The sequence below is a fragment of the Etheostoma spectabile genome, chromosome 20 (genome assembly GCF_008692095.1).
Source record: "Etheostoma spectabile isolate EspeVRDwgs_2016 chromosome 20, UIUC_Espe_1.0, whole genome shotgun sequence".
Taxonomy (NCBI): Eukaryota; Metazoa; Chordata; class Actinopteri; order Perciformes; family Percidae; genus Etheostoma; species Etheostoma spectabile.
Genome location: NC_045752.1, coordinates 20,587,848 through 20,596,331, shown reverse-complemented (window position 1 = coordinate 20,596,331; position 8,484 = coordinate 20,587,848).

Here is an 8,484-nt window from a genome sequence, read left to right as displayed (position 1 = left end):
CACCCCTTCCAAATAACACATAATGACACAGTAAGCAAAGATGCGTCTTCTCTCACAAGCTAGAAGTAAGCCATTGTTTCCACGATAACCACTCCAAATTAAACATGCTTTTTTCACCAGAGGTTTGGTTTATAACAATTTAACTGGTTTAACTTGACTGGTAAGCACCAAAAGGCAAATCCCTCATGTTTTATTATTTAATGTAATACTTTTCCAGATGTCATTTGATATGATTTAATCAAAATCTACTTTTTTTTTTACACTCTGGAATCCTGACCTGTATAAGAGTGTCTAATGATAGACTGACTCTCTGTTGACAATGTTTAATGAAGAATTTAAATAAAGGGTCAGATTTTCAAATGTGAGCTGCAGAAGAGAATCCACATTGATCATGGCAACAGCAGTTAGTAGTTAGTTTCCTCTTTAAAAGGAATACTGACTTCTGCCAACTATGAGAAAAAACTAACAGCAGTACTTGACAAATAGCCAATGAAATTGTAGCAGAGCCAATCAAACTGTAACAGGGCAACAGTCAATCCACTTACCATCAGAATTGTGCCATCTGGTTTCATTGCTAAATGCTTTCGGCATGGTTATTGTTGTTTTCCCAAAGTCTCCAAAACATTTGCCTTTGCAGTGTGGGCTATCGACAGATTGAGTCTTGCACATTTGAAACACCATTTAAATCATTTTATCAGCCTCAAGTGTGTTGTGGCTGGAGGAAAACCATTTTGGACAATATTATAAAGACAAGATCACAATCTTGGATTTACATTATAATGAGTCATCTACTTTTATTACATAGTGTTCTTGCCAGTGCTAAACATTTTAACACTTAGACTTGAATTCATGACTTTAGGCTGTGCTTTTTTTGCGTCTGTATGACTATACAGACGCAATACAAAGAGACGCAAAACAACTACAGAGACACAAACCAACAACAGAGAGATACAAAACTACAGAGAGATATAAAACATGTACAGAGAAGCTAAACAACTACAGAGAGACACAAAATGACCACAACAAGATGCAAAACAACTACAAAGAGACACAACATGACATTATACGCAACAACAAATAGACTCAAAATGACTATACAGACGCAAAACAAAGAGACGCAAAACAACTACAGAGAGACACAAAACTACAGAGAGACACAAAACTACAGACAGACACAAAACAACTACAGAGACACAAAACTACAGAGAGACAAAACTACAGAAAGACACGAAACAACAACAAAGAGGCACACAACTACAGAAAGACACAAAACAACTACAGAGTGACAAAAATACAGAAAGACACAAAACAACTACAGAGAGACACAAAACTACAGAGAGACACAAAACAACTACAGAGACACAAAACTATAGAGAGACACAAAACTACAGAAAGACACAAAACAACTACAAAGAGACACAAAACTACAGAGAGACACAAAACAACTACAGAGTGACAAAAATACAGAAAGATACAAAACAACTACAGAGAGACACAAAACTACAGAGAGACACACAAGAACTAAAAAGAGACACAAAACCACCACAGAGATGTGGAACAACTACAAAGAGACACAACATGACTACAGACGCAACTAAATAGATGCAAAGCCTCCACATAGATGCATAAGGACTACAGATAGACAAAAATGACTATAAAGAGACACAAATCCATCACAAAGATGCATAAGGACTATAAAGAGACGCAAAGACACCACAGAGATACATAAGGACTACAAAGAGATGCAAAGACACCACAGAGATACATAAGGACTACAAAGAGACGCAAAGACACCACAGAGATACATAAGGACTACAAAGACACGCAAAGCCACCACAGAGATACATAAGGACTACAAAGAGACCCAAAGACACCACAGAGATACATAAGGACTACAAAGAGACGCAAAGACACCGCAGAGATACATAAGGACTACAAAGAGACGCAAAGACACCGCAGAGATACATAAGGACTACAAAGAGACGCAAAGCCACCAGAAAGGTGCATAAGGACTACAAAGAGATGCAAAGACACCACAGAGATGCATAAGGACCACAAAGAGACGCAAAGACACCACAGAGATGCATAAGGAACACAAAGAGACGCAAAGACACCACAGAGATGCATAAGGAACACAAAGAGACGCAAAGCAACAGAGATTTTATGTTTTTCATCCACTGCCGCCACATGCTGGTATACCTCATTGTTTTGATTGATAATCCTTTTCCTGGGCTCTGTTGCATAGTATTCTGGGAAATGTTGGAAAGAAGTGGCTGCGGGCCAGCTGTGTAAATGGAGCCAATGATTTTGGTCTCTCCCCAACTTTACTGGTTTGTCAGACAGCTGAGAATCTCCAGAGGGAGGAGAATAAATATGTGTGGAAGTGTTTGAAAGCGTCTGATCAGCACTGGAATCGCACCAGGGTCACTGTTCACTGCTGACACATCACTACGCTCCTGCACACATGAAATGTGAGGGTCTGTGCATGTGTGTGTGTGTGTGTGTGTGTGTGTGTGTGTGTGTGTGTGTGTGTGTGTGTGTGTGTGTGTGTGTGTGTGTGTGTGTGTGTGTGTGTGTGTGTGTGTCCACCAGACCAACCGGACCGAAGCTCCTCTCCTTGTCCTTAACTGACTTTCTCTCCACTCCTTCCTTTCTTTCACTTGCCTTCTATTGCTTTACTCACCTTCTTCTCTCCTCCTTTCCTTTCCCCTTTTCCCTCCTGCTTTTATTCTCCCCAATAATTCATTCTTATCCTCTATTCTATTATTCCCCTATTTTCTCCTCCCCCTTCATCATTTCCTTTCACGCTTATCTTTTCATTTCCTTCTTTTTCTCTCCCCTCCTCCTTTTTATCCTTCCACTCCTCTTTTCACTTTCAATTTTTTTCTTGCCTCCCCTTCCTTCATCTCCTTTCATTTAGTGTTACGCTTTTCTTCTTCCCCCCCTCCTCTCACATCCTTTCTTATCTTCTCCTCTCTGCTTTTCACCCTTCTCTACGTACTCATCTTCCTACCTCCTCATCTCTTCCTTTTTCCCTCTTCCCCTTCCATTCTTCCCTCTATCCTCCTCTGCACCCAATCCTGCACCGGTAATAATAATAATACTGTGTACTTTATTAATCCAGCAAGGGGAAAATACAATTTACACTCTCACACACACAGGCCTGAATTACACACACATGCTCAGTACCTATACATGCACTAAATGGAGAGATGTCAGAGTGGGGGGGGGGGGGGGGGGGGGGGGGGGGGGGGGGGGCTTCCCATGGAAAGGCGCCCCGAGCAGTTGGGGGTTTGGTGCCTTGCTTAAGAGCACCTTGGCAGTGCCCAGGAAGTGAACTACTGCCACCCCCAACACTTGCTGTCAGAATGCTGTGTGGCGTAGCCAGACTACATAACTATTCAAATTTGACTTGTTTCCTATTGTCATACAAATCAAATTTACATCGCATGCTGTTTGACCCGGTTCACGCGGTGCTCAGAGGCCCCTTGGCGCCTCGCTTATCGGCACAAAACGAGTGGCTCATCTGCGACAGGGGCCGGCCTCCATCCATCTCTCCACGGCCCCGGCCTTCACGCTCAGCAAATCTAACATTTGTAGCGTTCATGAAGCTAGTGATGTCTTGGAGGTGTGTATAACACCCTACACCAGACCTGCTCTTGATCACAATTATTCCTTTTCTCCTCCTTCTTCTTCTTCTTCTTCTTTTTTCTTCCTATCACTTTCTCTTCATTTGTTGTTGCTTAGCATCCTCTATAGTTTGCTTCTAGCTGTGCAGTTGTCCCCTCTAGGTATACTGATGTTGGCTTTAAGTGAAATCCAATTTAAAATTCACAGATCGACGTGTCTGTTTGACCAGGCCTCTGTAACATAGTGGATGGAAATGTTGCGTGTTTGATTACATATTTATTGTAGGTTTGATCAATATTGCTCTAGATGTGTGAATCCCACAACAGACATACATTCTAATGAGATATGCTGAGTGCTTTCCCTCATCTGTTAATTATAATCAATGTCCCATGATGTCAAATCTGTTTTAAGAACTGTGTGTGTGTGTGTGTGTGTGTGTGTGTGTGTGTGTGTGTGTGTGTGTGTGTGTGTGTGTGTGTGTGTGTGTGAGTGTGTGTGCGCGTGCGCGCACATGCGTGTAACGGGATGGTTTTAGGATGTAGAACGATAGAGCCCATGATCATTTTAGTGATGCAGCTTTGCATCATTGTGAATGTGTGTGTTAAATTGTATATTCTTATGTTTTGTACTCCACTTGCATTGAATATGTATTGTTCCACCGGCCTACCCAGGGACCTCAGGCGGAAAAATAGCAATTGTACTACAACTTGGCACACTGAATCTCCCCTTGTTTCTATACAAGGTTAATGTTTTATTGTGCATTGTCCCTGTTTAAATGAAATTACGTTACAAGAGCCTACTGGCAGCTGCGATCCATATACAAGCATACTAGTATTCAAAAGTCATACACATCGAGGTACAAACTCTGGGGTCATCACACTTTTGCAGTTGCTGCCCCAGAGACTTTGGAACAAGTTACCCCCTGATATACGCGTTAGTACAAACGTAGCTCTTTTGTAAAATCCAAATTCTAAACTTTTAATACATAGTAGCGCTGGTACATTTTTTCCCTTTCTTTCTCCTGTTTTCATGCAACCTTTTCTGATTTTACTGTATTCTATGTTTTATTATTTCATTGTATATTATGTTGTTTTATTCTTGGTCCTTGTTTTAAGGCACTCTGGATACATGTCGGTTGCTGTAAAGAGCTGTATGAATAAATAATGATTGATTGATTGCTGATGTCAGCTCCATTCAGGTCACCCTCACTGATGTCTGCAGTCCGGCTGTTCAGCCAGAGGTGTGTTTTGGGTGTAACATGCAACACACCAATCAGACTGTCATCTCCCATTCGCTTTAAAAGCCAGACGCATTTGTACCTTGGTGCATTGCTATGATGATGCCGGATTTGCACCATCATATTTTTACATGTAATCTTTTGCGTGTGTGTGTGCTGCTGCACGTCCCTGTGTGTGTTTAACAAGCATAGTGTGCATCCTGTGGACGAGCCTAGGTGCATTTTACCAATGCGCTGTTAAAATACCAATGAAATGATGCGCTATTGACTTTAGACCAGGTTTTTGTTGGTCAATGGCAAAATCACATCCCGCTGCCTCAAGATAGCAATGCGCCCAGAACGCACCTGAACACACCTCCCTGTGAGACCAGCACACCCTTGGGCGCATAGATGGATGCAGGTGCATTTGCTGTTTAAATGATGTGGGCGCTGGATGGGAAATTAATAACTGCGTTGGTCTTAAAACAGACAAAAGACACTTACATTGGGCGCAAGATAGGGTTCTAAAGCTTTAAGTTCATATAATAGAGGGGGATGTAAATGTGGATTAACATTCTGTTGCTTATCTAAGTGCAGACACTGTTGTACACTGGTACGACGTGTCCATTTATCAACGTGTCAAACGTCAGTTGAGAAGGAAATGTTAAGGTATTGATAGGTGGAATATTTAAGTACAGTATGTAGGTTTTAAACCGTATTTCATCTATTCTAGATGAATCTGTAGAAGGATCTTGTACAGAAGGCTTAGTGTGAGGTAACACAATCCCACAGCTGGGAATAGATTGGTATCTGTAAAATTTGTCTCACAAATAAGGAGTTGTTTCAAAGGTAACCATGTTTCACAGAAATAGCTTAATTTTATGTTGCAAGACAAGAAGACTATAAGAAACGCAGTTAGTCTGATGTTTGGAGAGACACTCTGGGTACAGACGTGTGTGTGTGTTTGTGTGTGTGTGTGTGTGTGTGTGTGTGTGTGTGTGTGTGTGTGTGTGTGTGTGTGTTCACCTACGGTCATCTTCCTTGTTCAATAATTGACAAAAGCTGCATTTAATCTAAATGTACTGGAATCGTCATGTGTGCAGTCTCATCCATCATTTCTGGTCATGATTCCCAGATATCAGGTATCAGTAGAATTATATTTTATTGATAATGTGGAATTATTAATTATATAGTCTTTATTGTACTGACACGATGGAAGTATTAATCCAACAATGATAGTCTTGTCTTGTGTGTGGACCCCAGAAAGAAAAGTTTGTTGTTACCACGGTAACAACTAATGGGGATCCTAAATAAAGAAAGAAAACATAGCAAAAATATATAACACTCGTATCGGCTGATACGTAAGTTCAGGTGTCAGAATCAGTATCAGGAAGCAAAGAAAGGGTATTATACGATCTCTAATTTATGTTCAGCAAGGCTCTGACTGACGGAGGTTGTAAATCAATGACACCGGCCACACCAGGCGTGAGAGCAGCACGGTGTGCGTAAACGCCAAGGAAGTCCACTCTACAAACTGTTGATTTTTCTCACGTGAAAGACGAGAGCAGAGGATATCAATGATTGATATCAATGGGCTCATAATTCTGCAGCGGCCTGTGCGCCTACAACATTGAAAAAAATGTCACGGCATCTGAGTGTCCGAATGTCTCTTTATATTCATGTTCCCAATAATAACTGTGATGGTGATTATAAACAAGTTCAAAAGAGGAGGAATTACTGAAAGATAAGCACGTGTACTACAACATACATATTTACAATGTTTTTAGTGAACTCTGTTGTCCCTGCCATAACGAAAAGTGAAATGAAATGTAAAAAAAAAAAATACTTTTCTACATCACATTCTATTTTTTGTCTAGTTTTAATTTCAGGTGAAATTCTTCCTCCAGTGCTCAGATTCCAAAATGATGTGAGTACAAACTGAGTGACACTTTATCATGCAGCTTTATCTGGCTCTGAAAGTTTCGGACACAGATTAAGCTGTTACCTCATCCACTGGTTGGCATGCTGTAGCTGTGCTAACAGGCTGACAGACTGGCTGCTAGGACTTGTTGGCCAGCAGAGTGTGTGAGTGTCAGAACGGCTGCAGTGACTACACACAGCAGCTCTGTCTTCCAGCTGGATTTACTGCTCTGTCAGCCAGAGGCCTCATAATCATCTCTGTCTCTCTCTTAGACTTTTTCTTTATGGCCGTCATTAGCATCTTGCACTTAACTCCTTCCGCTCTCTCTAGTTTCACTCACTTTTCATTAACCCATTTGCGCCGGATGCTTCGCGACGACACATCTACCGCCGGTTACTGCGTTGCGCAACTCTGAACCTCCTGCCGGCTGCTGCGTTGCGCAGCATTTTGTATTCGTCGGTCTTTCTATGACGCGTGCAGCAGAGAACGCATTGTCATTGGTTCAAAATCCACATGAGGCGGGTCTTGTTGGCCACGTGACCACCGAAATGACCGTATTTTGCTGAAAATCACGTCAATCAACCAGACGTACATGTGCGTTTGTTATGAATGTTTGAGAGACGAGCGAGAAACGGCTCCGAGGCAATCAGAGGAGGAGTTAGACAGCGAGGGCAGTGATGTTGAGGTGGAAGATAGGGAGGAGTTTGGGAGGGAGGAGGTCTTCATCATAATCTACCACTTCCTCTGTCGGAGCCATTTTCTCGCTCGTCTCTCAAACATTCATAAACAAACGCACATGTTTGTCTGGTTGATTGACGTGACAGTAACTACGGTACATTTTGGTGGTCACATGGCTTTAAATAGCCAACAAGACCCGCCTCATGTGTATTTGAACCAATGAAAGTGCATTCTCTGCCGCACGCGTCATGGAGAGACCAACGAATACAAAATGCTGCGCCACGCAGCAGCCGGCGGGAGGTTCAGAGTTGCGCAACGCAGTAACCGGGGGTAGATGTTTCGTCGCGAAGCATCCGGCACAAACGGGTTAAAATGCTTTAGTTCAATTCACTTTTTCAAAGCACTTTTTTTTTTCAAATGCAACTTTTAATACAGTCTATATCGACAATGTTTCGTTTCCGGGATTTTTCCGTTGCCGCCGGAAATTCCGCTGGATGTCCCTCATTTTCAGCCAGATGTCCGTTACTTTCCTCTTCATTTGTGTTGCCGTTCTAAACTCTGGTGGATTTCTGAGGACTATGGTTACCTGCTCCTCAGATCTCTGCAGGGTAAATCCAGACAGCTAGCTGGACTATCTGTCCAATCGGAGTTTTCTGTTGCACGAATAGAACAATTGAACGTACATGTTCCATGAAAACAAGTTCCTTCCCGAGGCTATTTTGCAGAGGCACCGTGGCTGCGTCCGGAATACTGTGTGGACTCGCCAGACCCTCCTCTGCAGTGCTGTGGAGGAAGGTCTGGCAATGAGGGACTAGCTCCACAAGCAGTCATTTCTGTTGTTACCATGATGTGCAGCTATCTTCCCTACTCTTTTTATGAGTATGGATATTCATTATTGACCTTCAGGAAGAGTATAGTGGGCCTATGTGTGACAAAATGATCCAAGCTCAAAGGGCCACTTTGTGACATTTTAGCTTACATACTAAATGTTTGCTTTCATATGCCAACTTACATTCTCTCCACCCTCACAGCTCTGTAA